At 45.4% G+C, this 16,138-nt stretch overlaps 1 protein-coding gene across 1 annotated transcript in view; it reads right to left on the bottom strand.

Annotated features, from left to right (window-relative positions):
• LOC144783236 (maestro heat-like repeat-containing protein family member 2A) overlaps positions 1–638 on the bottom strand; it is a 28,107-nt gene extending 27,469 nt beyond the window's left edge. The window contains exon 1 of the mRNA XM_078662319.1: positions 574–638. The gene's annotated coding sequence lies outside the window, so the exon portion shown is untranslated. The remainder of the gene's footprint in view (positions 1–573) is intronic.
• Positions 639–16,138: the final 15,500 nt, after the last annotated feature.

Raw genomic sequence — 16,138 nt, 5'->3', positions numbered from 1 at the left:
TGGCATGAATCACACTGAAATTTGTCATGTGTCGGGAAATGTTTACAAATGATATAGTGGGAAGGAAAAGTACAAGGCCATTAGAACTTTCACCATCTCTGACTACAGGATGACCCAAACCAATATAATATGGAAGCTCACATCTGGGTTGTACGCATGAGCAGATTTTCATGTTTCGTTTTGTACATTTGCTACCATTTGGTGATGCTGGGTCTACATGTGGGGATCTAGTTCACAGTAGGGAATACCTGGTGGTGAATAAGTGAAGATCCCACACTATCAAGTAGCGGTGTGAAGACAACCTGCTCTGATTGCTTTCAAAAGGCATGACTACTGCCCTGGTTACATCGAAAAATGCAAATGGCATATGCTCTTTTTTCAGTTGCTGAGATTGCACTTAACAAGGCTTTTTATGGATTATAATTTAATATTTTTTCCCAAATGTTCTCCTTTAAAAACCCTCTTGCTATAAATGGGAACAATGTGGTTCTTTTATTTGTTACAATATGTTACATAGGAAATGACTGTAGTTTCCCGCTGAGATACTTTGTATATCCTCATGTATATACTTACCAGGTGATGCAGGGCTGCGAGAACCTTTGGCACAGTTCCATTCAGGCCTCTGCAACTCTTAGTAACAGCTGCCTGCATGCATAACTCAAGGGTCTGTAAGGAGATAAGAAAACTGGGATGAGGCCAAAGGGCAATTTGAGGAAATGGTGATGGTCAGTGGTGAGTTACAAACTTTAAAGTGTAAATTCTGTATGAATGCCAGAGTGAGTTTGTGTCTGAATGAGCTCTCATATGTTCTAATTCTTAATAGACATTACCACAAGTACATGTTGACAGATGACCATTCATAGGTTTAATTATTTCTTCACTGGTTTGTCTGTTTTCTTGACTCGCTGTGCTTCACATAGTAGTGTTCTCTGTTGGCATCAGATGTTGGATTGTGGTCTATCAAGGAACCACAACCGAACATATGCAGCATTTAACTGGGGCATGCCCTAAAACGTAGCTCAGAATCACTACTTGTCATTGTAGGCCCTGTATTCCTAGCCGCTCTTGCTGATGGCCCTTGTCTCGGTTGTCCTAATTCTCTTGGTGGTTCGAGTTCTCTTGGTTGTCTGCTGCTCCTGCTTCTTATGGTACTGTTGTCTAGATCCACTTAGCCATCTTAGTCCCTTCCTCCTGGTCTTGGTCTTCCTGTTCCTGGTCTTCATGCTGGTCTTGGTCTTGATGGCACTAATCAGCTTTGTTGCTCTCCCTTTCCTTTTTTCAAATCCTCATTCTGCCTTTGCTACTCCTGTACCTAGCCCAACTGATGTTTCTTCTTGTGAACCATGTCCTGATCCTCCTGGTCATGGTCCACCAATTCTCTTGGTGAACCTGGTAATCCTAGTGCTCCTGGTCTTATTAGTTGCCTTTTCCCTCTACTCCTGATCATTCTCCTCTTCCTGGTATCCCACCTGTAGGGTTTCATCTTCATGCTCCTGGTTTACCAAGACTTCCTTTTCCTAGTTCCCCTAATCTTTGTGTTGATTTTCATGCTCTTCTTTTTTCTAGATCTCTTCCTCCTGAACATCCTCTTACTCTTCTTTCCCTTCTGCCACCTCGTAGTTTTCCTCAAACTCATCCTCCTGGTCTTCATCTACATATTCTTGGTCCTAGCCTCCTGGGTATTGTTCATTGTTCATAAGTGGCCCTCATCCTCCTGAGACCATCCTTCTGTTGGTAAATATTATCTTCACCATGGTGCTTCTTGCTGTGCCTGTCCTAGTTGTTCTTCCTTTTGGTTTGAGTCCTATTGGTCCTCATGATCTTCCTTGTCCTTATGCTTGTGGTCCTGCTAGTCCTGGTCATCCTCATCCTGGCACTCCGAATCTTCTGGTGCTATTGAGTGGAGAAGTGTGGCTCAATGGTTAGAGCGGCGGACCCTGATGCAGAGGTCTAGCCCGGGACCAGGGTTCAATTCCCCGCCTCGGCGGGTCTTGGGCTAAAAAATTCCACGGACCTGATTATTCTCGCCTTGGTGCCTATTCCAATCATGGAGTCCCACTCTGCAACTCTGGGCAATAGCTTGCTTAATCTCCACAACGGCCCCCACAACGCTAAGGATGCCTGGCCTCCACCTTGGGGGTGCCCCGGAGTGGACACCTCACAGGGAAAGCCAGGATGGGTTCCACAGCGGTATTCGTACAAGCGCCTTGAGACCCTTGCGGGTGAGTAGTGCGCTATAAAAGTATCAATTTACAATTTACATTATTCCTCCTAGCGGTCTTGGTGTTGGCCTTCAGGATGGTCATGGTGGTGACTGTTGTTCTGGACCTCCTATTTCTCTTCTTGGTCCTCCTCCTCTTTCTGGTCTTCCTCCTCCTGTTTTTTTTCTTGTTTCTCCTACCTCTTGGAAGTCCTTTTCCTTGTCCTCCTGGTCTTGCTCCTTTTGGGTTTCCTAGTTCTGGGGCATGGTATTGGTCCCCTGTTGGTTCTAGTGTTCAAAATCCTTCTGGTGGTCTTGAAATCCCAAAACTTTATGGGCATCTTTGTAAAAAATATGTATGGAGTTTTATACAGCATGAACTTGACCCGGTATCGGGTGTCAGAGCGCTTTACATTGCACCAGTTGCATTACATGAGGTCACATTCCTTTTTTAGGCACGGGAGATTAAGTGATTTGCCCAGAATCACAGGATGTTCAGCGTCATTGCCGAAACTCAAACCCGGTTCCCCAGATTCAAGGTCAACCGCCCTAGTCATTAGGCCAACTCCTCTCCCCACTTGACGCCCCTGCTATTCATCCTCATGGTCATCTTCCTTCTCCTCATCCTGTGTGCGGTATTCGTGGAGGTCTAGGTTCTCCTTGTGGATATGGTCATCTTTTTTCTTCTTCTGGTGGACTTTGTCCTCCTGATAGTCTTCCTTTTCTACTTGGCCATTCTTCTCCCCTTTTTTCGCCTTCTGGTTCTGGTCCTTCTGGTCTTCGTCATTCTACTTCTCAACCTAGTTTTACTGAGCTTCCTCTTTTTCTTGGGCTCACTGATCCTCATGTCCTGGTCCCAGTCATCCTGGCCTTTGGCTGTGTGATCCTCCATGTCTTTCTCATGGTCCTCCTGCTATAGCTTTCTCTTCATTTTCCTGGACATCCAGTTCCTTGTGTTCTTAATCCTGCTGGTGGACCTGATCCTTCTCCTCCATTAATTCCTCCTCATCTCTGTGACCTCCTATTTATTCCCCTGGTTATCCCTCTTCATCCCAGAGGACCTTTAGGTATCTGCCTGCTTCTCCAAGTGCACCAACCCCACAATATATCCTCATACAAAGTCAACCAGATAAACCTCCAGCTAGAGGGCACACTGAGATGTAGCACAGGTAGATGGGCACTACTGAAAGGAAATCAGCATGTTGTTTTCTGTTAGATAGTATAATACAGTGTTAATTTGGGTGTTCTTCTAAGCCCTGGATCCCAGTGCCACTGCACCTGTTTCACTTTTAACATTTGTGGACCAAGGTTCCTCAATGTTCCCCTTGCAGCCATGCAGACTGTGTACCAAGGGCGTACAGAGGTGCCTAAATGTGGGAGCATTTGCTTATGAGAATCTCCGGTAACTTGGAGGCAGGAGCTGCAGGACAAAAGATGTGTGCCTAAAAACTGTTTTAGGAACACATTTAGATTAACCGATGTTAATGAGGAGAATTCTCTTTCTCACCTACATTGAAGACTCAGAAGAATCATCAGAAAAATGGTGCAAATTAAGTGCATGGTCAGTATGTCTTACACCAAACTTTTGTGATTTGTTTTTGGTTTTTAGCTAGCTTTCAAATGTTGATTCCAAGTGGAGTCTGTCAAAAGAAGGGCTGGTAAGGAAATTTGAACATCTTGTCCTTGGAACTGTAAGTGATCAGACCCTGCAGAAACTGGCCCACTTAGAGCCTCAGCACTAATCTTTTATTCTAAAGCCTCTCCAAACAATATTTCTGTGGAAATGAAAATTGGAAGATTCAAGAAGTAATGATCCCAATAATGTTTTCACCAAGCTCTACGTCTCTCTTGCTTTTTCGGCAAATACAGTATGAACCCCAGAATATGTGGACTATTTCCTTTGCTAATGTTTTTTTTTAAATTTCACATAGCAACCAAAAGTAGTATTCAATAATGCCAACAAATTATTGATTACCAACATGATACAATTCCAGGGCCCCTCTTAAAATTACCTTGTTTTACCTGTATGTTTGGTCACCAGGAGTGTAATGCAAAGTCATTGTACTCTTTAGTGAAGGTCCTTTAAAAATGTACTTATGGTATCCAACTTGTATTTCAAAGGTAAACATCCTTTACAACGCAACTTTTACCACGCAGTACCTTTACGACGCAACTTTTACAACGCAAACCATTACAACGCATTGCGCTGGGGGGCTAGGGAATAGGTTTAATGTACTTTCCAACACCTTCCCCACTATCTACGGGGACTGGAGTTGGAATAGTAAATTAAACTATTCACTATCCAGCGCCTAAAAGCACTATGCGTTGTAATTGTATGCGTTGTAAAGCTTGCGATGTAAAGGTAGGTGTTGTAAAAGTATGCGTTGTAACGTCATACATCCATTTCAAAGGTTGTAAGCAGCCCCTCAGACTAGAGAAGATACAATGTCCCTCTGTATGTTCTAAGCGGTCACTGAGGCTTCAGGATGCCTCATAGCTGCTCAGGACCTATCGCTGGGCTCTAGGCACTGAAGATTTGCTGTTCTGTTGTGATTAACGCACCAATATGGGACGTCAGTATGCTTGATTTCAGTTAAATAACCAAATTTGACTTACCCAGTATCACAACAAGTGGAAAAATTGCAGCAAGGTTGATGTTCTCTTTTAATTCTAGCACAATTGTTTGGGTTCACATATTTCCTTTATTTATCCCGATTTCATATGTAACAAATAAAAATACAAGTTTTGCTTCTCAAGCTGTCTTCACACATTGTGTACAAATCAGAATTTAAGCTGGTTCAGTATTTAAAATGAATGCTTGAAAAACTATATTCACCTTAATCCCTTCATCTACCCACTCAATACACCAGCTTAAAGCCGAAGAAATTATCAGGGGTGAGTGTGTCATATAGTGGGGAATTACAGTCTGAATTGATGTGGTATTTCCGTTTCTCATGGTTACCTTAGGGGCAAACTTGGAATCATACATTTTTCCTGTAACTCAAAATTACTGATACTCAGAACATTGGTAGTGTCAGGTGCGGAATACCAATATGTTGACCCAAAGTGCACATGATGGAGGCCTGAACCATTGCACACCTCCACCTGTGGTGTAAGTGACTCACCAATGGAATTCTTTAATTCTGTATTTGGTCCTCATTTCTCAATAATTTATTATTTCATTGAAGCTAATTTCTCACTATGGGATAGGGTGTTCATTATGAGCGGATCACTTGGGAATGGTTGCAGTGGCAGGCATGGACAGCAAATCGAGGTCACACTCACCTTGAGCAAACGAAATGCCATATCAGCAGGCAGCTGGGGTTGGAGGCTTTCAACCTCTTTAACCAACCATGGAAGCTCTTTATCTAGTTGCTCCTCTGGCAGGACGGAGGCCAAATGTCCCAGAGTGGTGATAACATGCCCCCAGACCTGTTAAGATAAATGTATTTATGTATTTATTTAGAAAGGTTTTCTATAGCGCTGGCTACATCCATGGGTATCAGAGCGCTTTACATAAGTATGAAGATAATACAGTCGGAAAGTATCCGAAGAAATACACATCATAAAGTAAAAAATACAGTAATAAAGTGCGGTGTTAAGTTAAGATCAGTATAGGGAACAAAGTAAACGTAACATTTTGCATTGGTAAGTAAGCGACAGAGGGAACTGCTTGAAGGAAAAGATATAGTGCGTACATACAATTATTTACAGCAACAAGAGGATTAACTACTTGGTTAGTGTATATAGGAAGCAGGTTTGATGTGCGCAGAGGGGTGAAGGAGTTGAAGGAAGGGGTCACAGAGATGGGGAGGGGGCAGTGAGGGGTTCCATGAAGAGTTTGAAAAGTGCTGGAGAGAGAATAGAACCTTGGGGAACACCACGAGAGGCTTGAGAAGGGTTTGAGAGATAATTTTTGATTTTGACTTGTTGAGTTCTATGTTGAGAATAGAAGTGAACCAGTTAAGGACAGGGCCATTAAGGCCAAACCGACATTTGAGTGTGTTAAGTAGGGTTGTGTGGTTGACAGTGTCAAATGCAGCTGAGAGGGCGAGGAGAATGATTAGGGAAGACACACCTGTATCCAGGGCGTGGTGGATGTCATCAACGAGTTTTAGCAATGCGGTTTCAGTGCTACAGCCTTTATGTAAGCCGAATTGTAGAGGGTCAAGAAGGTTGAAAGTGTCAATGTGTTTGTCCAGTTGGAGTAGGGCATATTTATCAAGGGCTTTGGAGAAGAGGGGAAGGTTTGAGATAGGGCGGAGGTTGTTAGGATCGTCAGGATCAGCTTTAGGGTTTTTGAGAATGAGGGTGATTTGACCAAGTTGGAGGGAGACTAGGACACACCCCGAGGTAAGGGAGGAGTTGATGATAATGGTCCAGTATGGGACAATGACATGTTTAAGATCTTGGGCAAGGTTAGAAGGGAGAGGGTCTTTTGTGTGAGAAGAAGGTTTTAGTTTAGACAAGATATTAGAGGCTTCATGTTTGGAGACAGGGAGGAAATTATGCCACGAGGCTTTGTTTTTAAGTTGTTGGTGGGCGGGGTTGGTTTCAGGTATGATTGCAGCAGGAAGGAGTGGGGATGAAACAGGGGGCAGTATGGCTAAGGCGGGGAGTACAGGGGCGGCTTCCGGGCTCTGTCGGTTGGGAGGGGTCTAAATTTGAGCAAAAGATTGATCAATCTTGCCAATTTTTTCAGAGAAGTTGTTGGCGATTTCTTCACATTTGGTAGTGGAGGCCGTAAGCTTAAAGGGGGTAGCGGAGGTTTGTTTTCTAACAATGTTGAACAGTTCTCTGGGTCTATATTTGGCACTTGAGAGTTGCGAATAGAAAAAAGATACCTTTTCATTAAAGATGTGTTTCTTGTAGGAGGATCTGGCAGCTCTGAGGAGGGCAAGATGGGAGGGAGAAGGGTCTAGTTTCCAGGTTCTTTCAGTCATTCTGAGAGCACGTCTTTCTATGTTGAGGTCTGAGTTAAACCAAGATTTAGAGGGGATTTTTTTTTGTTTTAAGTTTAGACGGAGCTATTTGGTCTAGAACCTCAGAGACCGATTTATTGAAATGCTCGGTGAGCTCATTGGTGTTAAGAGAAAGAGGGGTGAGGCGAAGTTGAGCTTGGAGTTTGGACTCTAATACTCCTGGGGGGATGAGATCAAAGTTTCGAATACATTTCACAGTTATGGTGTTTTTCGGTGGGGGGATCGGGCCGAGGGGGAGATTGTGAAATGAATGAGGTAGTGGTCTGACCAGTCAATAGGGATGATGTTGGAAAGGGAGGCCAGGTCATTGTTAGAGATGATGACATCAAGAATGGCGCCTTTAGAGTGAGTTGGGGAGAGGCAGAGTTGTTTGAGGTCATTAATCTCTAGGAGATTGCAAAGAAGTGTAACTGAGGGGTTATCTTGTTCATTCCAGTGGAGATTGAGATCTCCAAGGAAGAGATTTTTGGAGTTATATAGAGAGGATTGAGTAAGAAGGTTGGATAATTTGTCTACAAAGTGAGGAGTGTCACCAAGAGGTTGGTAGATATTGTGTAGGCGAATCGGGGAGCACCTTGGACTTTGAGTTCAGCACCTAGGTATTCCAAAGTTGAGTAGTCAGTATTCTTGGCAAGAGAGAGTTGGAGTTGGTCTTTAAAGATTATAGCTATTCCCCCTCCTTTCCCCACAGGTCTGTCCTTTCTTATGATAGAGTAGCCAGGGGGGCAGAGTAGGTCAAGGATGGGTGATGAGTGATCATTCAGCCATGTTTCAGTGAGGAAGGCGATATCAAAAACTTCACTCAAAATATTTTCAGAGATTTAGGATGCATGGCAACCGGCCGAGCGGCAGTTGACCAGCATACAGGTTAGGGGATAAGGGTTAGTTTTGAGGGGGTGGGAGAAGATGGTGGTATGTTGCGGGGGAGTCTGGGGGAGCTAGGAGAGAGGGGGATTCCACTAGCCCCCAGGATAACTGTAATGAGAGAGTGAGGGGGAGAGATCTTTAGGCGGTATTGAAGGAAGGTGAGAGATTGCAGGTGTATGGCAAATGGACGAGTGGCCATTAGCAGGCATACAGGTGAGGGGGTTAGGGTAAGTTTTGGGGGGAGAGCGGGAGTGGATGGTGGTACGTTGAAGTGGGAGTCTGGGGGAGCAGGGAGAGGGGGGATTCCGCTAGTCCCCAGGATAACTGGGATGAGAGAGTGAGGGGGGAGATCCTTAGGCGATGTTGAAGGGAGGTAAGATTTGCAAATGGCAGAGAGGTCAGAGTTTGAGAGACCGTTCAATGTGCGATGAGGCCTATGAGTACGGCAGCGGAGGGGAGTAGTTCTCCAGTGTTTGGGATTTGTGACCTATTGAAAGCCAGAGTAGGGAGAAGTAGAAGTAAAGTGGGGGGCCCTGGGGTTGAGGGATATAAGTTGTTTATAATCCTCTCTAAGTAGAGAGAGTTTGGTCACTAAGTAGTAATATTTTGGTCAATGTTGATGAGTGTTTGGGTAAGGAGGGTGAGCTGGGGAACAGAAGGGGCAGGGGTGGAGCAGGGTGTATTTTCAGTATTGGTTGGTAGGAGGAAGTTAATGTTCAGGGAGGGAAGGGTGTCGGGAGTAGGTGAGGGACGGAAAATCATGTCGAGGCATGGAAGGGGTGTGGAGGAGGGCAGGGCACTGAGAGAGGAAGGAGAAAGTTTTGAGTAGAGGGTAAGAGGTCGAGATGAGTGTGGGGAGAAATAACATCAATGTTGGGAGAAGAAGTGTAGTTAAGAAAAGGGAGGGTCGGAGAAGGGTGTGTAATAGAGTGAGGGGCAATGAGGGGTATTTTAGTAGTATAGCATGGGCAGGAGGTGGGGTTTGGAGTTGGAGAGGTAAGAAAGGGAGTTGGCGGGAGTGTTATTAGAGGGCGTGGGATTTGGTTTGTTCATGAGCAAGAGATTTGGGGAGATGCAGAGTGAGTTGGGGATGTCAAAGGGAGCTTCAGGAGAGAGCGATTGATTAGAAGTAGAGGCTTGGGAAGGGGAAGAGGAGGAGAGGAGCGGACGAGAGGGGTGTGAGGAGGGGTACCATCAGAGTTTGGGGGAGAAGTGTGTTAAGAGGATGAAGAGTAGGGGAAAATGGGCGAATAGAGGGAAGAGCAATATGGAGGGCACAGGTGGTTTGGGTGTTAGAAATGGGGTTATGAGTTTGGGGGCATTGGTTATTAGCGTAAGTGAGGGTAGAATTATTGGCAAGCGTTACATCTAAATTACACCTGGTTTTCAGTACCCCACACTACACATTAACTACTAAAAAACATGAGCCACATGTGGAAGTAGGTGGTTCCCTGTAGAGGCTGCTGCACCTGACACCTGTTCTCCAGGAAGTGGTTTTGCCATACAAAGGCAGAGGCTTGTTTTTACTGGCAGTATAAAAAACTAGACAGGACTGATTCTGGAAAATAGAAATCTTATCCATGAATTTGTTTCCACAAATACTTCAAATATTATAGTCCCAAGTTGTTATATTTATCCTGATTAATGCATTTAATATAGGAGTAATTACCTCCAATTCCATTTTTAAAATTGCATAGATCCTTGGGTTCGCCGCCATACCCTTCCTATTCCGTATCCCTCACAACCCTCTCTTGTGTTATTTGGATGAGAGTTCTACATCCACTCTCTCTGTTAACTCCCCTCCTCCACTTTTGTATTTTATATGCTTTCCCTGCCACCCACCACGTTTCTCACCTGTTTTCAACAATTCCTACTCCCCTACTTAAGTCATCTCTTCCCTGAAGCCCCTCACTACCACTCCTGCCATTAATCCTCAATACCATTTTAAATCTGTACCATCATTTTATCCCAATACCCATTGTTCTCCTTGCCTCCTCTACCTGTTAAGATTGTGGTAGACGTAAAACAGAGACTCCTGCAACTCCGATTTTATTAAATTACCCTAGTATCTCACTCTGTCCCTTTCTTTTTCAAAAATACTTATTACACTTACTGTTCCTTAGTACTTTAGTATTATAACATGGTTTAGCTTTAATTGTGTTTTACATAGCTGCCTGATATGCATTGGATACTTGGTATGGTACAATACAGTGGCCTCATTTATGAAGCAGTGCGTCACTTTTACGCCGCCGGTGCGTCACTTTTTGTGACACATCAGCAGCGTAAAAAATGTGCCTTGTTGCACCATATTTACAAAGTGACGCAACTAGGTAGATGCATCACTTTGTAAACCCCTGCGCTACATTATACCTGCGCCAGGTATAAGGTATGCAGGGGGCGTTCTGACGCAAGAAAGAGTCATAGAAGTGACCCAGTGAAATCTATACGATTTCACTGCGCCACTTCTAGGACCCAAATGCGTCAATTTCTTACGCCTGCCTCACAGCAGGCGTAAGACTGACGCAGGCCCTTTCACATGGGGCTTGCCCCATGTGAATAGACACATTGCTGGAGTTGCGTCACTTTTGTGACACACTCCAGCAGTGCGTCACTTTTGCGCCATACAGATACGTCAGAAATACTGACGTATCTCTAACTCCTTGCGCAATGATGCGTCATACATTAAATATGACGCATCATTGGTGTTGCAAGGAGGGCGCAATGAAAAGTGACGCATCGCTGTTTTCACGCAGCGATGCGTCACTTTTCATAAATGAGGCCCCAGGTTTTTACACATTTTAGTAATCTACAAGAATAGAGATTGCAAGTCTGGATCAAGAGAAGGAATTACATTTTGTTTGTATTTCATGAAATGAAGTGCATATGCAAAGGCAGAGGGAGGCTTGTGCATAAATCAGTCTTCTCACAAAACGGTACAGCTCTAATAAATCATCCTCTGCGCTCCGTTATTTCAGAACTTTTCCAACTCACCTCCTGCAGACTGGGGATGGTTTCAAGAAGAAAGACCTTGCAGGCTGAGTAGGCTTCAAAGAAAAGTGTGACTAGGGGAGCATCTACAGTGGCAGCAAACTGGCCTGCTAACATCTCAATGACTACAGAAACATTAAAAAATCAGTTAAAGATCAAAGGCTTAAGTGTTGCATTTTTCTGCACATTCACCACCTTGCCTGGTAGGACATACTGAACAAAAACACTGCAATGTGTTTTCTGACAGCAAATGATTTTTTGCATGAATTAGACTCAATTCACATAGGTTTTCTCTGGCTCTCATGGGTCATGTAATTGCATCCATTTCAATCCTACATCCTATTGTACTTTTGTAGCATTCTAGACACTAGACATTACATGGTAATAATTCCACATTACTGCAACTCACTGTATTGAACTGAAAAGAATGAAAGGACGAATATGTATCACCAGGGTGCTTTCTACTTAAAATTTTATGTGGTTAACAAAGAAGTGCTGGTTCGGGTATCACCAGAGTAAAAAAAGTGGAATAATGATTTTGCACTATTTTGCTCCTCAGGAAGGAAGAAACTGAACCAATTTAATCTCATACATTTGAATAAACACTGATTCACTCAATTTTCTATTTTAAACATTACAAAAAGTGTTGACTCAAATTTCCTGTCCTATTATTGTAAATGTTTAGTTGAGAGCAAAACTTGCTTCCTGCATTCTCTATTTTTTAAGTGGTAAAAATGGTTAAAATATATTAACTCCATGATTTGCACCAGTCAAAACTTTTACTTAATATGGTGCTTAGTTTGCAATTGTGTGAGCTGGAGGTTGCAGCGAGATGCCTGTGCCAATGAAATGAACAAATACCTCTTGAAAATGATGCGCGGTTTCTACAGGTTTTAATGCTCCTCTTCCTATGGAGGTAATTTCACAACTTAAGACCGGATGAACAAGTTACTTACCTTCGGTAATGCTTTTTCAGGTAGATACAGTATCTGCCTGTGGATTCCTCACCTTGTGAATATCCCCCTTGCGTCAGCAACATTCGGAAATTATTCTGTAGCTTCACGCCGACGTGGACGTGGATGACGTCATAGAGGCACGGCATCGCCCACGACTCCGCTGACGTCACCAACACTACAATAGGCCCACGCCGGCGTGATGACGTCAGTTCCGCCCTTTTTTCCATGCCTTCGAGGCTCATGGACGGACCACCGACAGAAGAAATATTCATAGTATACACAGTACACAAATGTCAAGACAACACACATAGTGTGAAGCAAATGCAATAAAACATTTGAAATAAACAACTCTTTGACAATAAAGTAAATGAATTACAACAACTTCGGTATAGACGAGTGGACAACGGGGAGGCGGGTGGGTCAGGGAGGAATCCACAGGCAGATACTGTATCTACCTGAAAAAGCGTTACCGAAGGTAAGTAACTTGTTCTTCTGATAGATACATCTGCCAGTGGATTCCTCACCTTGTGAATAGAGTCCCACAGCAGTCCCCACTCCCGGAGGAGGGTGTCCACTCATCTCTACCAAAAAATCCTGAAGGACAGAGCACGCGAAGTGACCTTCCCTCCTCACCTCGGCATCCAAGCAGTAATGCTTCGCGAAAGTGTGGAGGGAGGTCCAAGTCGCGGCCCTACAAATATCCTCTACAGGTACACCCCTAGACAGAGCAGTAGTTGACGACTTAGCTCTAGTAGAGTGGGCTCTTATACCCTCTGGAGGTTCCTTACCGGCCAAAGAGTAGCAGATCTTTATACAGAGGATAACTCAATTTTGAAAGAGTGCGCTTGTGCACCGCTCTTCCTTTCTTGCAGCCAGCAAAACCAATGAAGAGCTGGTCATCCATTCGATAGTCTCTAGTCCTATCAAGGTAAAAGCTCACTGCCCTCTTAGGGTCCAGACGGTGTAGTCTCTTCTCCTTGGAAGGGTGAGGGGGAGGATAGGAAGGGTAATAGATTGTCCTAGATGGAAAGGAGTTACCACCTTAGGGAGAAAAGCAGCCCTGGTCCTAAGAACCATTAGATCAGCATGAATGGTCAAGAATGGGGGCTTGGAACTGTGGGCCCGATTCACAGAATGAACTTAAGACTAAATCCTAAACGTACTACTATTTGGTATTCACAGAGTGAACTTACTACTTTTGTGATTCACAGAATAAACGTACTACTTTCGGTATTCACAGAATAGATTTAAGACTACTAACTCTAAGTCCGAACTCGGGCCGTAAATTCCGGCCCGGAGGCAGAGCTTGCGGCCCGGAGGCGGAGCTTCCAGCCCGGAGTCGGAGCTTGCGGCTCAGAGTTGGAGATTTCAGCATGGCAAAAATCCCCACCTCCGAGCCGGAAGCTCCGCCTCCAAGCCGCAAGCTCCGCCTCCGGACCGCAAGCTCCGCCTCCGGGCCGCAAGCCCCGCCCCCGAGCCGGAAACTCCGCCTCCGGGCCGGAATTTACGGCCCGAGTTCGGACTTAGAGTTAGTAGTCTTAAATCTATTCTGTGAATACCGAAAGTAGTAAGTTTATTCTGTGAATCCCGAAAGTAGAAAGTTCACTCTGTGAATCCTGAAAGTAGTAAGTGCATTCTGTGAATACCAAATGGTAGTAAGTTTAGGATTTAGTCTTAAGTCCATTCTGTGAATCAGGCCCTAAGAGCTTGAAGCTCACTTACCCTCCTTGCCGAGGTGATCACAACGAGGAAGACCGTCTTAAAAGACAAAAGCCTCATGGGACACTTGTGTGAAGGTTCGAAGCGAGAACCCATCAAGAAGGTTAAAACAAGATTTAAATCCCATTGAGGTACAATAAAGGGAGTAGGAGGGAACTTATTTGTGAGGCCCTTCAAAAACCATAAAACCACAGGAGACTTGAAAAGAGACGGCTGATCCGGCAAACAGATAAATGCCGACAATGCCGAAAGATAGCCATTGATTGTGGCAACAGCAAATCCCTGCTGTGCCAAAGAAAGAGCAAATTGTAAAATATCGGACAAATTAGCCCTCAAAGGGTCAACAGATTTCTCTCTGCACCAAGAGACAAATTTAGACCATCTGTATGAATAAATGGATTTAGTGGAGTCACGCCTAGCCGAAAGAATGACATCCACCACATCGTGTGGGAGAGAAAAGGAGCTCACGTTGCCCCGTTCAATCTCCAGGCATGAAGGTGTAATGACTGGAGGTGGGGGTGTAGAACCTGCCCCTCCATCTGGGAGAGGAGATCTGCCCTGAATGGGAGACGGAGCGGCGGGCGAGAGGAGAGGTGGAGAAGATCCGTGTACCACACCCTTCTTGGCCAATCCGGGGCGACCAGAATAACTTGGGCCCGGTCTTGGCGAATCTTCCTCAGAACCCGAGGAATTAAAGGTATGGGAGGAAACGCGTAAAGGAGTTGACTTCCCCAACTCAACTGAAACGCGTCCCCCAAGGCTCCTTGCATCGGGTACTGGAGACTGCAGAATGACGGGCAGTGAGCATTCTCGCGCTTAGCAAACAGGTCCACACAAGGAGTCCCCCACATCTGAAAGACGTGCCGGACCACCACCGGGTGAAGTCTCCACTCGTGGTCGGCCGAGAACTGCCGATTGAGACTGTCTGCACGCACGTTCAGAACTCCGGCCAGATGATTTGCCAACAGACAAATCTGGTGGTCCTGAACCCAGGACCAGAGGCGCAGAGCCTCTCTGCAGAGACACTGCGACCCCACCCCTCCCTGCTTGTTGACATACCACATCGCGGTGGTGTCGTCCGTCAGGACCTGAACCAACCGACCGCGAAGGGAAGGGAGGAAGGTCTTGAGTGCCAAACGTATGGCCCGCAACTCTAAGAGGTTGATGTGAAGCAACCTTTCCTCTGAAGACCAAAGACCCTTGACCTCCAGATCCCCCAGATGAGCACCCCACCCTAGAGTGGATGCATCCGTTATCACTGTGGCAACCGATGGAGGTAGTTGAAAAGGCTTTCCTTGTGACAGATTGCCTTCCACGCCCCACCAAGACAGATCCGCTGCAGTTTCTCTTGAGATCCTCACTGACTCCCTGAGATCTCCGCTGTGCTGATACCACTGCCTGCGGAGGCACCACTGGAGCGCCCTCATGTGCCAGCGTGCATGGTTGACCAACAGAATGCAAGAAGCCATCAGACCGAGCAGGCGAAGGACCTTCAGGACTGGAACGACCGCTCCATTGTAAAATAAAGGAATCATTTCCTGTATGTCGCGAATCCTTTGTGGAGGAGGGAATGCATGACATACAGTTGTGTCCAGTACAGCACCTATGAACAGGATGCGCTGGGAGGGCACCAGGTGAGACTTGGGTACATATATTGAAAAACCCAACCGGAACAACAACCGAGTTGTCTCCTGCAGATGCTGGAGCACTTTCTCTGAGGACTCTGCCTTGATCAGCCAGTCATCCAAATAGGGGAATACTGGAACCTCCGATCTTCTGAGATGTGCTGCCACCACCACCATCACCTTGGTGAAGACTCGAGGGGCAGTATTAATTCCAAAAGGAAGGACCGCAAACTGATAATGTTGCGATCCCACCGTAAAACAAAGATACTTCCTGTGCGACTTCAGGATTGGGATGTGAAAATACGTTTCCTGCAAGTCGAGCGACACCATCCAGTCTTCTTCCAGCAGCGCCTGAAGAACCTGCGCAAGGGTGAGCATCTTGAACTTTTCTTGTTTCAGATAAAGATTCAAGATCCTGAGATCCAGGATTGGACGAAGTTTGCCATCCTTCTTGGGAATAAGGAAATACCGGGAGTAGCATCCCTGACCCCTTTCCTGCTCTGGAACCACCTCTATCGCACCCTTTCTTAAAAGAGTATGCACTTCCTCCTGCAGAAGTAAGAGGTGTTCCTCCGTGCAAAAACCTTGGCAAGGAGGGTAATTTGGAGGAAACTCTCGAAAGGGAAGAGCATACCCTTTTTCTACGAGATTGAGAACCCAAAGATCTGATGTAACCGATTCCCAATCCCGTAGAAAGTGGGTAAGCCGACCCCCCACCGGACCCACATGATCCTGAATGGCGAATCTAGGGCTGCTTTTCTGTGGCTGGGGGGTTGGAGGAGGTGGAGGAGGAAGAGGCTT

The sequence above is a fragment of the Lissotriton helveticus genome, chromosome 9 (genome assembly GCF_964261635.1).
Source record: "Lissotriton helveticus chromosome 9, aLisHel1.1, whole genome shotgun sequence".
Taxonomy (NCBI): domain Eukaryota; kingdom Metazoa; phylum Chordata; class Amphibia; order Caudata; family Salamandridae; genus Lissotriton; species Lissotriton helveticus.
This window is presented reverse-complemented; position numbering and strand designations above follow the sequence as displayed.